Here is a 17,827-nt window from a genome sequence, read left to right on the forward strand (position 1 = left end):
GTGTCTCTGGACTGGAGGTTGTAAGCGTCCAGGGACCTTTGAGATGAGACCTTCACCTTGAGGTATGCAGTGTCGGATCATCTATTGCTCAGTAAACGCTCACTTCTGGGTGTTTCATCATCGGACCAGAATCTGGGTATCGGCTTCACTCTGGCCACATCCGCATCACACACCATTCTCGCCTCAAGCCCCTGATTCCTGTCACCTATGTTTATCACAAATTGCCTTAACTTTTACAACCTCATAATTTAGCTTCTTCCGCTAGTAGCACCTGCACGTCAAACTGAAATTCTGTGAAAAAACCCCCCTCCACGGGTCTCCTCACTCCTAACCTTTACTTGACCACAATAAAGCGCTTCGTCAGGGTGCTAAACGCTATGTAAATGCAATTACAACAATACAATACACCTTGCTCTCCGTCTTGAAGCCATCAGATTATTTGGTGCTCCCAGTTACTGCCGATGTATTGAATGCAGTGCAAGAATGATTTGCATATCACAACACTGCGAGGTTTCGGGCTGGTTGCCGCAGGTGTTTCTCTATTTTGCTCTCTGCGGATGTTCCTTCTCTCCCCATCCCAGTATTCAAAGCCCTGCACCCAACATATGTCTTTCAAAGGCACTCTCTACTTTCACCCCCTCACGTCCCGGTTTAAGCACGACTTGCATGTTCTTCTCTTTCTGTATTTCCATCCTCCTGTTTTGAAATGTGTGCCGTTCTGCATGGATATATGTTTACGGTAGTAAAACAACACGAATTAGGAGGCCATACATTAGTGGTAAAATGGCGTTAGAGCTTTTCCTAAAATGTAACCCTTGGCCCGTACGGGGATCGAACCCGCGACCTTGGCGTTATTAGCACCACGCTCTAACCAACTGAGCTAACCGGCCAATGCGTAACCCTACAAAATGTTCACTTAAGTACGTGAGACACGGCTCAACACTTCCCTCTGTTCAGTAGTTTACAGTTGATAAGTATACATTCATAAGCTTAACTGTGCCAAGAAGTTCAATTGCCTTGTCTACTACTCAAAAGCAGCGTGGAAGTCTGCTAGGGTCACCACTAAACACCAAACAATGCTGCTACCAAACCTGCAAGGACACAGACATACTCACCCACATTCTCTCATCAAAAAGAGGATTCTTTTTTTGTTTACATTCTTGATGATTTAGCATCATGTCGATGTCTCCAAAAATGACATCATGTGACCTTTGCCCCGTTTAGCTCATCACTGGCAATATCATCACCGTCAATCAGGAGGGGACTGTCGCCTGACCTCCCAAAACATTTTCCAGGCTATAGTCACTACTAACGTACATGTCTGGAAGCAGTTAATCTGGTTTATTGTGAAAAGGCACTACATCATCCCACTGATAAACAAATGCTATTAGTGTAATAAGAGGCAAGTCACTTACCATCTAGACCTAAACATGGGCTCGATTCTTACTGCAAATGAAGGAACATTATAGTCCATCAAATGAAATACAAGAGATTTTTGTACAGTGTACACCCTCAACTCACATACTTGATGAAGTCTTTTGATGCGATAATGAAAAAAAGGGGTTCAGTGAAATAAAATATTTGCCTAAAATCACAATATTTGGTCAAGCCAGAAGCCATGACTGATCCCAAGATCTGTTTCACAAGACATAATTCAGCCATTAAATGGATAGATCTCCTTTTTAACAATAATGATTTATGCTTTCTTTTAATTCTTGACTTGTGAGGGAGAGCATGAATCAGACAAAAGCCATATGAATACCTGGCTCGTTTTGAGCTTGAGATTCCAAGAGGACCTTGAGCAGAGCCAGGCCTCTGGTTCGAAACTTCAGTGGCTCACCCAACCCCTGCAGACCACAGGCTTGCTTCCATCTAATTCTTCTGCACTCTGCAGAAGAGAGAAGAAATGTAATTTATATGCTATCCTTCCATGAAGCTCAGCAGTCTGGTCTGATATGGCAAGACGGTACTTACTGAACATTTGAAAGGGCTCAACTGGTGCTGAAATTGGAAAACATTTACTCCGGGAACCCATAACTTAGCAGTTATGGTCAGGCAAAGGAAAGGAGATAGTCACGAGGGGCGGAGTTTGAAAAGCAGAGTCTGACAGTCAACGTATACATCTACTAAAAAACTTCTGCTACAAAGAGACTGGAAACAAGGACATATGTGAAAGTATAGCTGTTCTGCATTACTTACTTGGTCACAGAGAGGCTGCATTTTAAAACATCTTGCAGGGTTAAGACGCATGCTATAGCAATCACTGTGTGCCCAGCAGTTCTAAGAGCATTATAATAGTAGTAAGATATCTTGCAATCTTGGGAGAATTCTTTGTTTTATCCAGTCAATGTTTTGACTCATAGAGTAGCATAGAAGGTTAATGTGGCTGCTTCCAAGCACATTATGTAACATGCAGATCACAGATTTTTTTTTATTTTTGTTACATTTAGATAGGTAAGTGGGCTACTGCTTTGGGCACTGAGGTAATTTTGGTACTTCCTGTTCAAACGTTGCAAGCCTTCTAATCTAGCACTGTGTTCTATTTACCAGGATTCACTTGAGTTTAAATCCTTATTGGGTTTTTACCCACAATATGTTATTCTAACATTGCAAAGAAGAGTTTCTTTGGGAAGTACTAAAGACTTATTAGTATAAACAACCACAATCACAGTGTTTCTCCTGACTGTCACTCTTAACATAAAATGTCTACAAGTATTGGTGATATGTGATTCCTAAACCTCATAAGCAATAACCCTCACTGCTTTAGCCTGTACAATGAATTATACAGCTGTATAATTTATGCAGGGCCGGCTTTAGGGCGGTGCGGCCGCACCACATGCTGACCTGGATTGGGGGCGCTGACCTCAAGGGGCACTGTGTTTAGCAATGACTTATGAAACTTGTCATTTAAAACCACCTTCTGAAAAGTTCCTTGTGTTAGGGTCTCAAGGCGCTGGTGTGGGGGAGCTACTGGTCATTTAAACAATGTCTTGAGGCGTTTTCTGAACGTCAAGAGGTCTTCAGTCTGGCGAAGATGGAGTGGTAGGGAGTTCCAGGTCTTAGCGGCTAGGTAAGAGAAGGATGTTCCTCCGGCGGTGGTGCGGAGGATGCGGGGGACGGAGGCGAGGACGAGGCTGGCGGAACGAAGATTGCGGGTGGGAGTGTGGAAGGTGAGTCTGTCATTTAGGTAGGCTGGACCTGTGTCGTGGAGGGCCTTGTGTGCGTGGATGAGGAGCATGAAGGTGATCCTTTTCGATTTTGTTAGCCAGTGTAGATCTCTGAGGTGGGGGGAGATGTGGTTGCGGCGTGGGACGTCAAGAATGAGGCGGGCAGATGCGTTCTGGATTCTTTGCAGCTTTGTTTGGAGTTTGGTTGTTGTTCCTGCATATGGGGCTGCTAACCAGGGCGTGGGTGACGGTTTTCCTGGTTTCGACGGGGATCCACATGAAGATCTTGCAGAGCATGCGGAGAGTGTTGTAGCAGGCAGAGGAGATGGCGTTGACCTGCTGAGTCATGCTGAGTGTGGGGTCCAAGATGAATCCCAGGTTGCGTGCGTGTGTGAGGGTGCGGATCCTAGGGAGGTGGGCCACCAGGAGTCGTTCCATGCTGAGGGGTTGGTGCCAAAGGTGAGGATTTCTGTTTTGTCTGTGTTTAACTTGAGGCGGCTTGATTCCATCCAGCTGGCGATGGTGTGAAGTCCGTTGTGGAGGTTGTTCTTTGCAGTTGTAGGGTCTTTTGTGAGGGAGAGGATGAGCTGAGTGTCGTCTGCGTAGAAAACCATGCTGATGTGGTGGATTTGTGCGATGTTGGCGAGGGGGGCCATGTAAACATTGAAGAGCGTGGGGCTGAGCGATGATCCTTGGGGGACGCCACAGATGATTCTGGAGGCTTCTGACAGGAACGGTGGGAGCCGGACTCTCTGGGTTCTGCCTGCGAGAAATGACGAGATCCGGTCGAGTGCCTTGTCGTGGATTCCAGTGTTGTGGAGGCGTGTGCGGAGAGTATGATGGCATACCGTGTCGAAGGCTGCGGACAGGTCCAGGAGGATGAGTGCTGCTGTTTCTCCTTCGTCGAGCATGGTCCTGATGTCGTCTGTGGCAGCAATAAGTGTGGTCTCTGTGCTGTGGGTTTTGCGGAATCCGGATTGGGAGGTGTTGAGCACCTTGCTGTCTTCCAAGAACCGGGATAGTTGGCTGTTCACGTTTTTTTTTCGATGACCTTGGCTGGGAAGGGGAAGAGGGAGATTGGCCGGTAGTTCTTGGGGTCGTCTGGGTCTGCCTTTGGTTTCTTCAGCAGGACGTTGACTTCTGCGTGCTCCTATCTTTCTGGGAAGGTGGCTGACTCGAAGGAGCTGTTGATGGTGTTGCAGAGGTGGGGAGCAATGATGATGTTTGCTTTATTGAAGATGTTGTGTGGGCAGGGGTCCGATGGTGATACGGAGTGGATGGAGGCCATGGTGTTGGTGGTGTCTTCTATGTTGACGGGGGTCCAGGTGTGGAGGAGGTGGGTGTTGCTTTGGGCGTGGGGTCCGTGGGTGTTTGTAGTCAGCTGGTGGGTCTGGGGGTTGAAGCTGTTGTGGATTTCTTCTATCTTTCAACGGAAGTGGGTTGCAAGTGAGTTGCAGAACTCCTGTGATGGCGGGGGTTCGTTGGAGCAGGTTCTGGGAGTGGAGAGCTCTTTGATGATGCCGAAGAGCTCTTTACTGTTGTGAGCGTTGGTGTCAATGCGGTTTTTGAAGTGGGACATTTTAGTGATGCGGACCAGTTGGTGGTGTTTGCGTATGGCATCTTTGAAAGCAATGTGGTTGGAGTTGGTAGGTTCAAGGTGCCAGGTTTTTTCCATTCTGCGACATAGCCGTTTGGATTCCTGTATGGCTGGGGTGAACCAGCTGTCCTTGATTCTGTGGAGGGTGTTTGGGGGTTCTTTGAGCGGTACGAGGGTGTTGCCGCAGTGTTCTATCCAGCGATGCAGGTTGGTGGTGGCTGTGTTGAGGTCCTGGGTCCCAGGGGGTGGGGCCCGGGCGAGGGTGGAAATCAGCTGATCCGTTGATATTTTGCTCCATTTGCTTCGGGGGGGTTGTGTGCGGTGGTTGTGAGTGACTTGCCATAAAGTAGCATAGAGGGTTAATATGCCTGCTGCAAAGAACAGAAATATATTTTATGTGGATAGCTTAGAGTGATAGTAACGCCAGCCTTTACCAGCACATTAAAACAAATGAATGCATGTAAAAGGGGGCTACGGAGAGATGAGAGTCACATTTGTGGGTGCTAGTGAGTGAATCCGAGGAGATGGTCATGGGGGGGGATGCCAAAAAGGACTGCCGCACAGGGCACCACCAGCGATAAACCGACTCTGAATTTATTGTGCATGTGTGCTTGATGTAAACTGCTTTGTCAGCATACACTGGGACAAATAGTGCTATAAAAGAATAAAAATTAAAAAAAATTCCATTTATATCAATATTTGCGTAATTAGTCATACAGGCGGTTAAATCTTGCATTTTTACAGTGCTAGCAGATCTCTTACATTTGGAGCTCAAAAAAGTTAAAAACTTGCTTCTAAATCCTAGCTTCTCTTAGGTACTTGCGAAGAGATAACATGGTGTGTCCCGTTGTTTTCTTCCATTGCTTCGGTGCCTAGGTGTTCAACTCCATTAACTTCCATCCAGTATTAAACTCAAACAAAAAGAGGGCTAATAGCGCTTTTAGTCGGCCTTTGTTTATGCCCTGCTGAAGGAGTTAATAAGAAAGCCCACTTACAAGCTGCTGCACTGAACGTTTTCAAACGCTTAGAAAACGGGGACCACATCACCCAAGTCTGTGTTGCACCCTCAGTCCCACCCTTACTCTTCAATTATCAAGGGGCTGCAGAGGATGTTCCCCCTGCGCTAAACTCTCAAGCAAAACCCCAAACTACCGCCATCACGTTTAACAGCGACTGCTCCTGTGCAGCTATCTGGCACTTCACAAGGAATAAAGCCGACCTAAACCTAACATACTCTTTTGCCCAGCGAGTGCCAAAATAATTACACTTGGAAATGTACTATACAGGTGTAACTGTTATTTGGACAGATTAAAAAATATGGGCAATCTACTTCAACATGGATGGTTTAAGGGGAAAATAAGGAGGAGCAGAGGAAGGGCCATGCAAACCTACAAAAAACCTACAGAAGTGTAAGGTAAGCAAGAACAATAAATAAGTCAAGTAAAATAAGTAAGGTAGGTATGTAAGGTAAGTAAGTTATGTAAGTAAATAAGTAAGGGAAGTAAAGTAAATAAGTAAAGTATAACTTTTGTAAAGCACGCAATAGCCAAGGCGTCTTAGTGCGAATTAGCTTTAGGGTGTCATAGTGTCCCTGGTGGGGCAAAAGCCCAGGGTCTTTTGTCTTTGGAGGTGTGGGAGTGCAGGAGGTCCAAGGTCCACGGTGGTGGTGGTGGAGAGGAGGAGCAGGGTACCTGGAGAGAGGTTTAGGGTCTCTGAGGGTGAATGTTCTCAGGAATGAGACCTGTGCAAGGTTCCTCGGTATGCAGGATGCATAAAGGTCGGGATGCAAGACCTCTAGAGGTACGTGGTTCCTGTAGGAAGGGAACTTGAGAATCCCTGGGGTGTGGAAGGTGCAGGGTCCCTGAGAGATGGACTTCCTCTGAAGCTGCTGAATGTGCAGGGTCCCTGTTGGTGACAGAGGTGTTGGGTGTCTATATATAAGAGAGGTACAGGGTCCATGAGGTGGGGAAGTGTAGTGTCTCTGAAGATAGGGGTTGAGGAGGTAAGCACGGGCGTGCGGGGTCCCTGGGATAGGAACTGTAGGGTCCCTGGAGGCAGAACTGGTGCATAATCCCCAGCCGTGGGGGAGTCATGCTTAGTCTCTGTGGATGGCTGGTGTGCAGGATGCCATACGGTAGGAGTGATGCCCTGTCCCTGTGGGTGAGAACTTGCAGCCTTTCTTTAAGTGGGGGAGAGGCAGGGTGCTGGGAGGCGAGTGGTGTCTCTAGAGGTGAGAAGGTGCAGTGTCTCTGGACTGGAGGTTGTAAGCGTCCAGGGACCTTTGAGATGAGACCTTCACCTTGAGGTATGCAGTGTCGGATCATCTATTGCTCAGTAAACGCTCACTTCTGGGTGTTTCATCATCGGACCAGAATCTGGGTATCGGCTTCACTCTGGCCACATCCGCATCACACACCATTCTCGCCTCAAGCCCCTGATTCCTGTCACCTACGTTTATCACAAATTGCCTTAACTTTTACAACCTCATAATTTAGCTTCTTCCGCTAGTAGCACCTGCACGTCAAACTGAAATTCTGTGAAACAACCCCCCTCCACGGGTCTCCTCACTCCTAACCTTTACTTGACCACAATAAAGCGCTTCGTCAGGGTGCTAAACGCTATGTAAATGCAATTACAACAATACAATACACCTTGCTCTCCGTCTTGAAGCCATCAGATTATTTGGTGCTCCCAGTTACTGCCGTTGTATTGAATGCAGTGCAAGAATGATTTGCATATCACAACACTGCGAGGTTTCGGGCTGGTTGCCGCAGGTGTTTCTCTATTTTGCTCTCTGCGGATGTTCCTTCTCTCCCCATCCCAGTATTCAAAGCCCTGCACCCAACATATGTCTTTCAAAGGCACTCTCTACTTTCACCCCCTCACGTCCCGGTTTAAGCACGACTTGCATGTTCTTCTCTTTCTGTATTTCCATCCTCCTGTTTTGAAATGTGTGCCGTTCTGCATGGATATATGTTTACGGTAGTAAAACAACACGAATTAGGAGGCCATACATTAGTGGTAAAATGGCGTTAGAGCTTTTCCTAAAATGTAACCCTTGGCCCGTACGGGGATCGAACCCGCGACCTGGGCGTTATTAGCACCACGCTCTAACCAACTGAGCTAACCGGCCAATGCGTGACCCCACAAAATGTTCACTTAAGTACGTGAGACACGGCTCAACACTTCCCTCTGTTCAGTAGTTTACAGTTGATAAGTATACATTCATAAGCTTAACTGTGCCAAGAAGTTCAATTGCCTTGTCTACTACTCAAAAGCAGCGTGGAAGTCTGCTAGGGTCACCACTAAACACCAAACAATGCTGCTACCAAACCTGCAAGGACACAGACATACTCACCCACATTCTCTCATCAAAAAGAGGATTCTTTTTTTGTTTACATTCTTGATGATTTAGCATCATGTCGATGTCTCCAAAAATGACATCATGTGACCTTTGCCCCGTTTAGCTCATCACTGGCAATATCATCACCGTCATTCAGGAGGGGACTGTCGCCTGACCTCCCAAAACATTTTCCAGGCTATAGTCACTACTAACGTACATGTCTGGAAGCAGTTAATCTGGTTTATTGTGAAAAGGCACTACATCATCCCACTGATAAACAAATGCTATTAGTGTAATAAGAGGCAAGTCACTTACCATCTAGACCTAAACATGGGCTCGATTCTTACTGCAAATGAAGGAACATTATAGTCCATCAAATGAAATACAAGAGATTTTTGTACAGTGTACACCCTCAACTCACATACTTGATGAAGTCTTTTGATGCGATAATGAAAAAAAGGGGTTCAGTGAAATAAAATATTTGCCTAAAATCACAATATTTGGTCAAGCCAGAAGCCATGACTGATCCCAAGATCTGTTTCACATGACATAATTCAGCCATTAAATGGATAGATCTCCTTTTTAACAATAATGATTTATGCTTTCTTTTAATTCTTGACTTGTGAGGGAGAGCATGAATCAGACAAAAGCCATATGAATACCTGGCTCGTTTTGAGCTTGAGATTCCAAGAGGACCTTGAGCAGAGCCAGGCCTCTGGTTCGAAACTTCAGTGGCTCACCCAACCCCTGCAGACCACAGGCTTGCTTCCATCTAATTCTTCTGCACTCTGCAGAAGAGAGAAGAAATGTAATTTATATGCTATCCTTCCATGAAGCTCAGCAGTCTGGTCTGATATGGCAAGACGGTACTTACTGAACATTTGAAAGGGCTCAACTGGTGCTGAAATTGGAAAACATTTACTCCGGGAACCCATAACTTAGCAGTTATGGTCAGGCAAAGGAAAGGAGATAGTCACGAGGGGCGGAGTTTGAAAAGCAGAGTCTGACAGTCAACGTATACATCTACTAAAAAACTTCTGCTACAAAGAGACTGGAAACAAGGACATATGTGAAAGTATAGCTGTTCTGCATTACTTAATTGGTCACAGAGAGGCTGCATTTTAAAACATCTTGCAGGGTTAAGACGCATGCTATAGCAATCACTGTGTGCCCAGCAGTTCTGAGAGCATTATAATAGTAGTAAGATATCTTGCAATCTTGGGAGAATTCTTTGTTTTATCCAGTCAATGTTTTGACTCATAGAGTAGCATAGAAGGTTAATGTGGCTGCTTCCAAGCACATTATGTAACATGCAGATCACAGATTTTTTTTAATTTTTGTTACATTTAGATAGGTAAGTGGGCTACTGCTTGAGCACTGAGGTAATTTTGGTACTTCCTGTTCAAACGTTGCAAGCCTTCTAATCTAGCACTGTGTTCTATTTACCAGGATTGACTTGAGTTTAAATCCTTATTGGGTTTTTACCCACAATATGTTATTCTAACATTGCAAAGAAGAGTTTCTTTGGGAAATACTAAAGACTTATTAGTATAAACAACCACAATCACAGTGTTTCTCCTGACTGTCACTCTTAACATAAAATGTCTACAAGTATTGGTGATATGTGATTCCTAAACCTCATAAGCAATAACCCTCACTGCTTTAGCCTGTACAATGAATTATACAGCTGTATAATTTATGCAGGGCCGGCTTTAGGGCGGTGCGGCCGCACCACATGCTGACCTGGATTGGGGGCGCTGACCTCAAGGGGCACTGTGTTTAGCAATGACTTATGAAACTTGTCATTTAAAACCACCTTCTGAAAAGTTCCTTGTGTTAGGGTCTCAAGGCGCTGGGGTGGGGGAGCTACTGGTCATTTAAACAATGTCTTGAGGCGTTTTCTGAACGTCAAGAGGTCTTCAGTCTGGCGAAGATGGAGTGGTAGGGAGTTCCAGGTCTTGGCGGCTAGGTAAGAGAAGGATGTTCCTCCGGCGGTGGTGCGGAGGATGCGGGGGACGGAGGCGAGGACGAGGCTGGCGGAACGAAGATTGCGGGTGGGAGTGTGGAAGGTGAGTCTGTCATTTAGGTAGGCTGGACCTGTGTCGTGGAGGGCCTTGTGTGCGTGGATGAGGAGCATGAAGGTGATCCTTTTCGATTTTGTTAGCCAGTGTAGATCTCTGAGGTGGGGGGAGATGTGGTTGCGGCGTGGGACGTCAAGAATGAGGCGGGCAGATGCGTTCTGGATTCTTTGCAGCTTTGTTTGGACTTTGGTTGTTGTTCCTGCATATGGGGCTGCTAACCAGGGCGTGGGTGACGGTTTCCCTGGTTTCGACGGGGATCCACATGAAGATCTTGCAGAGCATGCGGAGAGTGTTGTAGCAGGCAGAGGAGATGGCGTTGACCTGCTGAGTCATGCTGAGTGTGGGGTCCAAGATGAATCCCAGGTTGCGTGCGTGTGTGAGGGTGCGGATCCTAGGGAGGTGGGCCACCAGGAGTCGTTCCATGCTGAGGGGTTGGTGCCAAAGGTGAGGATTTCTGTTTTGTCTGTGTTTAACTTGAGGCGGCTTGATTCCATCCAGCTGGCGATGGTGTGAAGTCCGTTGTGGAGGTTGTTCTTTGCAGTTGTAGGGTCTTTTGTGAGGGAGAGGATGAGCTGAGTGTCGTCTGCGTAGAAAACCATGCTGATGTGGTGGATTTGTGCGATGTTGGCGAGGGGGGCCATGTAAACATTGAAGAGCGTGGGGCTGAGCGATGATCCTTGGGGGACGCCACAGATGATTCTGGAGGCTTCTGACAGGAACGGTGGGAGCCGGACTCTCTGGGTTCTGCCTGCGAGAAATGACGAGATCCGGTCGAGTGCCTTGTCGTGGATTCCAGTGTTGTGGAGGCGTGTGCGGAGAGTATGATGGCATACCGTGTCGAAGGCTGCGGACAGGTCCAGGAGGATGAGTGCTGCTGTTTCTCCTTCGTCGAGCATGGTCCTGATGTCGTCTGTGGCAGCAATAAGTGTGGTCTCTGTGCTGTGGGTTTTGCGGAATCCGGATTGGGAGGTGTTGAGCACCTTGCTGTCTTCCAAGAACCGGGATAGTTGGCTGTTCACGTTTTTTTTTCGATGACCTTGGCTGGGAAGGGGAAGAGGGAGATTGGCCGGTAGTTCTTGGGGTCGTCTGGGTCTGCCTTTGGTTTCTTCAGCAGGACGTTGACTTCTGCGTGCTCCTATCTTTCTGGGAAGGTGGCTGACTCGAAGGAGCTGTTGATGGTGTTGCAGAGGTGGGGAGCAATGATGATGTTTGCTTTATTGAAGATGTTGTGTGGGCAGGGGTCCGATGGTGATACGGAGTGGATGGAGGCCATGGTGTTGGTGGTGTCTTCTATGTTGACGGGGGTCCAGGTGTGGAGGAGGTGGGTGTTGCTTTGGGCGTGGGGTCCGTGGGTGTTTGTAGTCAGCTGGTGGGTCTGGGGGTTGAAGCTGTTGTGGATTTCTTCTATCTTTCAACGGAAGTGGGTTGCAAGTGAGTTGCAGAACTCCTGTGATGGCGGGGGTTCGTTGGAGCAGGTTCTGGGAGTGGAGAGCTCTTTGATGATGCCGAAGAGCTCTTTACTGTTGTGAGCGTTGGTGTCAATGCGGTTTTTGAAGTGGGACATTTTAGTGATGCGGACCAGTTGGTGGTGTTTGCGTATGGCATCTTTGAAAGCAATGTGGTTGGAGTTGGTAGGTTCAAGGTGCCAGGTTTTTTCCATTCTGCGACATAGCCGTTTGGATTCCTGTATGGCTGGGGTGAACCAGCTGTCCTTGATTCTGTGGAGGGTGTTTGGGGGTTCTTTGAGCGGTACGAGGGTGTTGCCGCAGTGTTCTATCCAGCGATGCAGGTTGGTGGTGGCTGTGTTGAGGTCCTGGGTCCCAGGGGGTGGGGCCCGGGCGAGGGTGGAAATCAGCTGATCCGTTGATATTTTGCTCCATTTGCTTCGGGGGGGTTGTGTGCGGTGGTTGTGAGTGACTTGCCATAAAGTAGCATAGAGGGTTAATATGCCTGCTGCAAAGAACAGAAATATATTTTATGTGGATAGCTTAGAGTGATAGTAACGCCAGCCTTTACCAGCACATTAAAACAAATGAATGCATGTAAAAGGGGGCTACGGAGAGATGAGAGTCACATTTGTGGGTGCTAGTGAGTGAATCCGAGGAGATGGTCATGGGGGGGGATGCCAAAAAGGACTGCCGCACAGGGCACCACCAGCGATAAACCGACTCTGAATTTATTGTGCATGTGTGCTTGATGTAAACTGCTTTGTCAGCATACACTGGGACAAATAGTGCTATAAAAGAATAAAAATTAAAAAAAATTCCATTTATATCAATATTTGCGTAATTAGTCATACAGGCGGTTAAATCTTGCATTTTTACAGTGCTAGCAGATCTCTTACATTTGGAGCTCAAAAAAGTTAAAAACTTGCTTCTAAATCCTAGCTTCTCTTAGGTACTTGCGAAGAGATAACATGGTGTGTCCCGTTGTTTTCTTCCATTGCTTCGGTGCCTAGGTGTTCAACTCCATTAACTTCCATCCAGTATTAAACTCAAACAAAAAGAGGGCTAATAGCGCTTTTAGTCGGCCGTTGTTTATGCCCTGCTGAAGGAGTTAATAAGAAAGCCCACTTACAAGCTGCTGCACTGAACGTTTTCAAACGCTTAGAAAACGGGGACCACATCACCCAAGTCTGTGTTGCACCCTCAGTCCCACCCTTACTCTTCAATTATCAAGGGGCTGCAGAGGATGTTCCCCCTGCGCTAAACTCTCAAGCAAAACCCCAAACTACCGCCATCACGTTTAACAGCGACTGCTCCTGTGCAGCTATCTGGCACTTCACAAGGAATAAAGCCGACCTAAACCTAACATACTCTTTTGCCCAGCGAGTGCCAAAATAATTACACTTGGAAATGTACTATACAGGTGTAACTGTTATTTGGACAGATTAAAAAATATGGGCAATCTACTTCAACATGGATGGTTTAAGGGGAAAATAAGGAGGAGCAGAGGAAGGGCCATGCAAACCTACAAAAAACCTACAGAAGTGTAAGGTAAGCAAGAACAATAAATAAGTCAAGTAAAATAAGTAAGGTAGGTATGTAAGGTAAGTAAGTTATGTAAGTAAATAAGTAAGGGAAGTAAAGTAAATAAGTAAAGTATAACTTTTGTAAAGCACGCAATAGCCAAGGCGTCTTAGTGCGAATTAGCTTTAGGGTGTCATAGTGTCCCTGGTGGGGCAAAAGCCCAGGGTCTTTTGTCTTTGGAGGTGTGGGAGTGCAGGAGGTCCAAGGTCCACGGTGGTGGTGGTGGAGAGGAGGAGCAGGGTACCTGGAGAGAGGTTTAGGGTCTCTGAGGGTGAATGTTCTCAGGAATGAGACCTGTGCAAGGTTCCTCGGTATGCAGGATGCATAAAGGTCGGGATGCAAGACCTCTAGAGGTACGTGGTTCCTGTAGGAAGGGAACTTGAGAATCCCTGGGGTGTGGAAGGTGCAGGGTCCCTGAGAGATGGACTTCCTCTGAAGCTGCTGAATGTGCAGGGTCCCTGTTGGTGACAGAGGTGTTGGGTGTCTATATATAAGAGAGGTACAGGGTCCATGAGGTGGGGAAGTGTGGTGTCTCTGAAGATAGGGGTTGAGGAGGTAAGCACGGGCGTGCGGGGTCCCTGGGATAGGAACTGTAGGGTCCCTGGAGGCAGAACTGGTGCATAATCCCCAGCCGTGGGGGAGTCATGCTTAGTCTCTGTGGATGGCTGGTGTGCAGGATGCCATACGGTAGGAGTGATGCCCTGTCCCTGTGGGTGAGAACTTGCAGCCTTTCTTTAAGTGGGGGAGAGGCAGGGTGCTGGGAGGCGAGTGGTGTCTCTAGAGGTGAGAAGGTGCAGTGTCTCTGGACTGGAGGTTGTAAGCGTCCAGGGACCTTTGAGATGAGACCTTCACCTTGAGGTATGCAGTGTCGGATCATCTATTGCTCAGTAAACGCTCACTTCTGGGTGTTTCATCATCGGACCAGAATCTGGGTATCGGCTTCACTCTGGCCACATCCGCATCACACACCATTCTCGCCTCAAGCCCCTGATTCCTGTCACCTATGTTTATCACAAATTGCCTTAACTTTTACAACCTCATAATTTAGCTTCTTCCGCTAGTAGCACCTGCACGTCAAACTGAAATTCTGTGAAAAAACCCCCCTCCACGGGTCTCCTCACTCCTAACCTTTACTTGACCACAATAAAGCGCTTCGTCAGGGTGCTAAACGCTATGTAAATGCAATTACAACAATACAATACACCTTGCTCTCCGTCTTGAAGCCATCAGATTATTTGGTGCTCCCAGTTACTGCCGATGTATTGAATGCAGTGCAAGAATGATTTGCATATCACAACACTGCGAGGTTTCGGGCTGGTTGCCGCAGGTGTTTCTCTATTTTGCTCTCTGCGGATGTTCCTTCTCTCCCCATCCCAGTATTCAAAGCCCTGCACCCAACATATGTCTTTCAAAGGCACTCTCTACTTTCACCCCCTCACGTCCCGGTTTAAGCACGACTTGCATGTTCTTCTCTTTCTGTATTTCCATCCTCCTGTTTTGAAATGTGTGCCGTTCTGCATGGATATATGTTTACGGTAGTAAAACAACACGAATTAGGAGGCCATACATTAGTGGTAAAATGGCGTTAGAGCTTTTCCTAAAATGTAACCCTTGGCCCGTACGGGGATCGAACCCGCGACCTTGGCGTTATTAGCACCACGCTCTAACCAACTGAGCTAACCGGCCAATGCGTAACCCTCCAAAATGTTCACTTAAGTACGTGAGACACGGCTCAACACTTCCCTCTGTTCAGTAGTTTACAGTTGATAAGTATACATTCATAAGCTTAACTGTGCCAAGAAGTTCAATTGCCTTGTCTACTACTCAAAAGCAGCGTGGAAGTCTGCTAGGGTCACCACTAAACACCAAACAATGCTGCTACCAAACCTGCAAGGACACAGACATACTCACCCACATTCTCTCATCAAAAAGAGGATTCTTTTTTTGTTTACATTCTTGATGATTTAGCATCATGTCGATGTCTCCAAAAATGACATCATGTGACCTTTGCCCCGTTTAGCTCATCACTGGCAATATCATCACCGTCAATCAGGAGGGGACTGTCGCCTGACCTCCCAAAACATTTTCCAGGCTATAGTCACTACTAACGTACATGTCTGGAAGCAGTTAATCTGGTTTATTGTGAAAAGGCACTACATCATCCCACTGATAAACAAATGCTATTAGTGTAATAAGAGGCAAGTCACTTACCATCTAGACCTAAACATGGGCTCGATTCTTACTGCAAATGAAGGAACATTATAGTCCATCAAATGAAATACAAGAGATTTTTGTACAGTGTACACCCTCAACTCACATACTTGATGAAGTCTTTTGATGCGATAATGAAAAAAAGGGGTTCAGTGAAATAAAATATTTGCCTAAAATCACAATATTTGGTCAAGCCAGAAGCCATGACTGATCCAAAGATCTGTTTCACATGACATAATTCAGCCATTAAATGGATAGCTCTCCTTTTTAACAATAATGATTTATGCTTTCTTTTAATTCTTGACTTGTGAGGGAGAGCATGAATCAGACAAAAGCCATATGAATACCTGGCTCGTTTTGAGCTTGAGATTCCAAGAGGACCTTGAGCAGAGCCAGGCCTCTGGTTCGAAACTTCAGTGGCTCACCCAACCCCTGCAGACCACAGGCTTGCTTCCATCTAATTCTTCTGCACTCTGCAGAAGAGAGAAGAAATGTAATTTATATGCTATCCTTCCATGAAGCTCAGCAGTCTGGTCTGATATGGCAAGACGGTACTTACTGAACATTTGAAAGGGCTCAACTGGTGCTGAAATTGGAAAACATTTACTCCGGGAACCCATAACTTAGCAGTTATGGTCAGGCAAAGGAAAGGAGATAGTCACGAGGGGCGGAGTTTGAAAAGCAGAGTCTGACAGTCAACGTATACATCTACTAAAAAACTTCTGCTACAAAGAGACTGGAAACAAGGACATATGTGAAAGTATAGCTGTTCTGCATTACTTAATTGGTCACAGAGAGGCTGCATTTTAAAACATCTTGCAGGGTTAAGACGCATGCTATAGCAATCACTGTGTGCCCAGCAGTTCTAAGAGCATTATAATAGTAGTAAGATATCTTGCAATCTTGGGAGAATTCTTTGTTTTATCCAGTCAATGTTTTGACTCATAGAGTAGCATAGAAGGTTAATGTGGCTGCTTCCAAGCACATTATGTAACATGCAGATCACAGATTTTTTTTTATTTTTGTTACATTTAGATAGGTAAGTGGGCTACTGCTTTGGGCACTGAGGTAATTTTGGTACTTCCTGTTCAAACGTTGCAAGCCTTCTAATCTAGCACTGTGTTCTATTTACCAGGATTCACTTGAGTTTAAATCCTTATTGGGTTTTTACCCACAATATGTTATTCTAACATTGCAAAGAAGAGTTTCTTTGGGAAGTACTAAAGACTTATTAGTATAAACAACCACAATCACAGTGTTTCTCCTGACTGTCACTCTTAACATAAAATGTCTACAAGTATTGGTGATATGTGATTCCTAAACCTCATAAGCAATAACCCTCACTGCTTTAGCCTGTACAATGAATTATACAGCTGTATAATTTATGCAGGGCCGGCTTTAGGGCGGTGCGGCCGCACCACATGCTGACCTGGATTGGGGGCGCTGACCTCAAGGGGCACTGTGTTTAGCAATGACTTATGAAACTTGTCATTTAAAACCACCTTCTGAAAAGTTCCTTGTGTTAGGGTCTCAAGGCGCTGGGGTGGGGGAGCTACTGGTCATTTAAACAATGTCTTGAGGCGTTTTCTGAACGTCAAGAGGTCTTCAGTCTGGCGAAGATGGAGTGGTAGGGAGTTCCAGGTCTTGGCGGCTAGGTAAGAGAAGGATGTTCCTCCGGCGGTGGTGCGGAGGATGCGGGGGACGGAGGCGAGGACGAGGCTGGCGGAACGAAGATTGCGGGTGGGAGTGTGGAAGGTGAGTCTGTCATTTAGGTAGGCTGGACCTGTGTCGTGGAGGGCCTTGTGTGCGTGGATGAGGAGCATGAAGTTGATCCTTTTCGATTTTGTTAGCCAGTGTAGATCTCTGAGGTGGGGGGAGATGTGGTTGCGGCGTGGGACGTCAAGAATGAGGCGGACAGATGCGTTCTGGATTCTTTGCAGCTTTGTTTGGACTTTGGTTGTTGTTCCTGCATATGGGGCTGCTAACCAGGGCGTGGGTGACGGTTTCCCTGGTTTCGACGGGGATCCACATGAAGATCTTGCAGAGCATGCGGAGAGTGTTGTAGCAGGCAGAGGAGATGGCGTTGACCTGCTGAGTCATGCTGAGTGTGGGGTCCAAGATGAATCCCAGGTTGCGTGCGTCTGTGAGGGTGCGGATCCTAGGGAGGTGGGCCACCAGGAGTCGTTCCATGCTGAGGGGTTGGTGCCAAAGGTGAGGATTTCTGTTTTGTCTGTGTTTAACTTGAGGCGGCTTGATTCCATCCAGCTGGCGATGGTGTGAAGTCCGTTGTGGAGGTTGTTCTTTGCAGTTGTAGGGTCTTTTGTGAGGGAGAGGATGAGCTGAGTGTCGTCTGCGTAGAAAACCATGCTGATGTGGTGGATTTGTGCGATGTTGGCGAG

At 46.7% G+C, this 17,827-nt stretch overlaps 3 non-coding genes across 3 annotated transcripts; all 3 read right to left on the minus strand.

The window, feature by feature from the left end:
* Positions 1–816: 816 nt before the first annotated feature.
* TRNAI-AAU (transfer RNA isoleucine (anticodon AAU)) lies at positions 817–890 on the minus strand. Its single transcript has one exon. It is a non-coding gene; the product is annotated as a tRNA-Ile (tRNA).
* Positions 891–7,823: 6,933 nt separating this feature from the next.
* Positions 7,824–7,897, minus strand: TRNAI-AAU (transfer RNA isoleucine (anticodon AAU)). Its single transcript has one exon. It is a non-coding gene; the product is annotated as a tRNA-Ile (tRNA).
* A 6,932-nt stretch (positions 7,898–14,829) lies between these two features.
* TRNAI-AAU (transfer RNA isoleucine (anticodon AAU)) lies at positions 14,830–14,903 on the minus strand. Its single transcript has one exon. It is a non-coding gene; the product is annotated as a tRNA-Ile (tRNA).
* Positions 14,904–17,827: the final 2,924 nt, after the last annotated feature.

Source organism: Pleurodeles waltl, chromosome 12, assembly GCF_031143425.1.
Source record: "Pleurodeles waltl isolate 20211129_DDA chromosome 12, aPleWal1.hap1.20221129, whole genome shotgun sequence".
Taxonomy (NCBI): Eukaryota; Metazoa; Chordata; class Amphibia; order Caudata; family Salamandridae; genus Pleurodeles; species Pleurodeles waltl.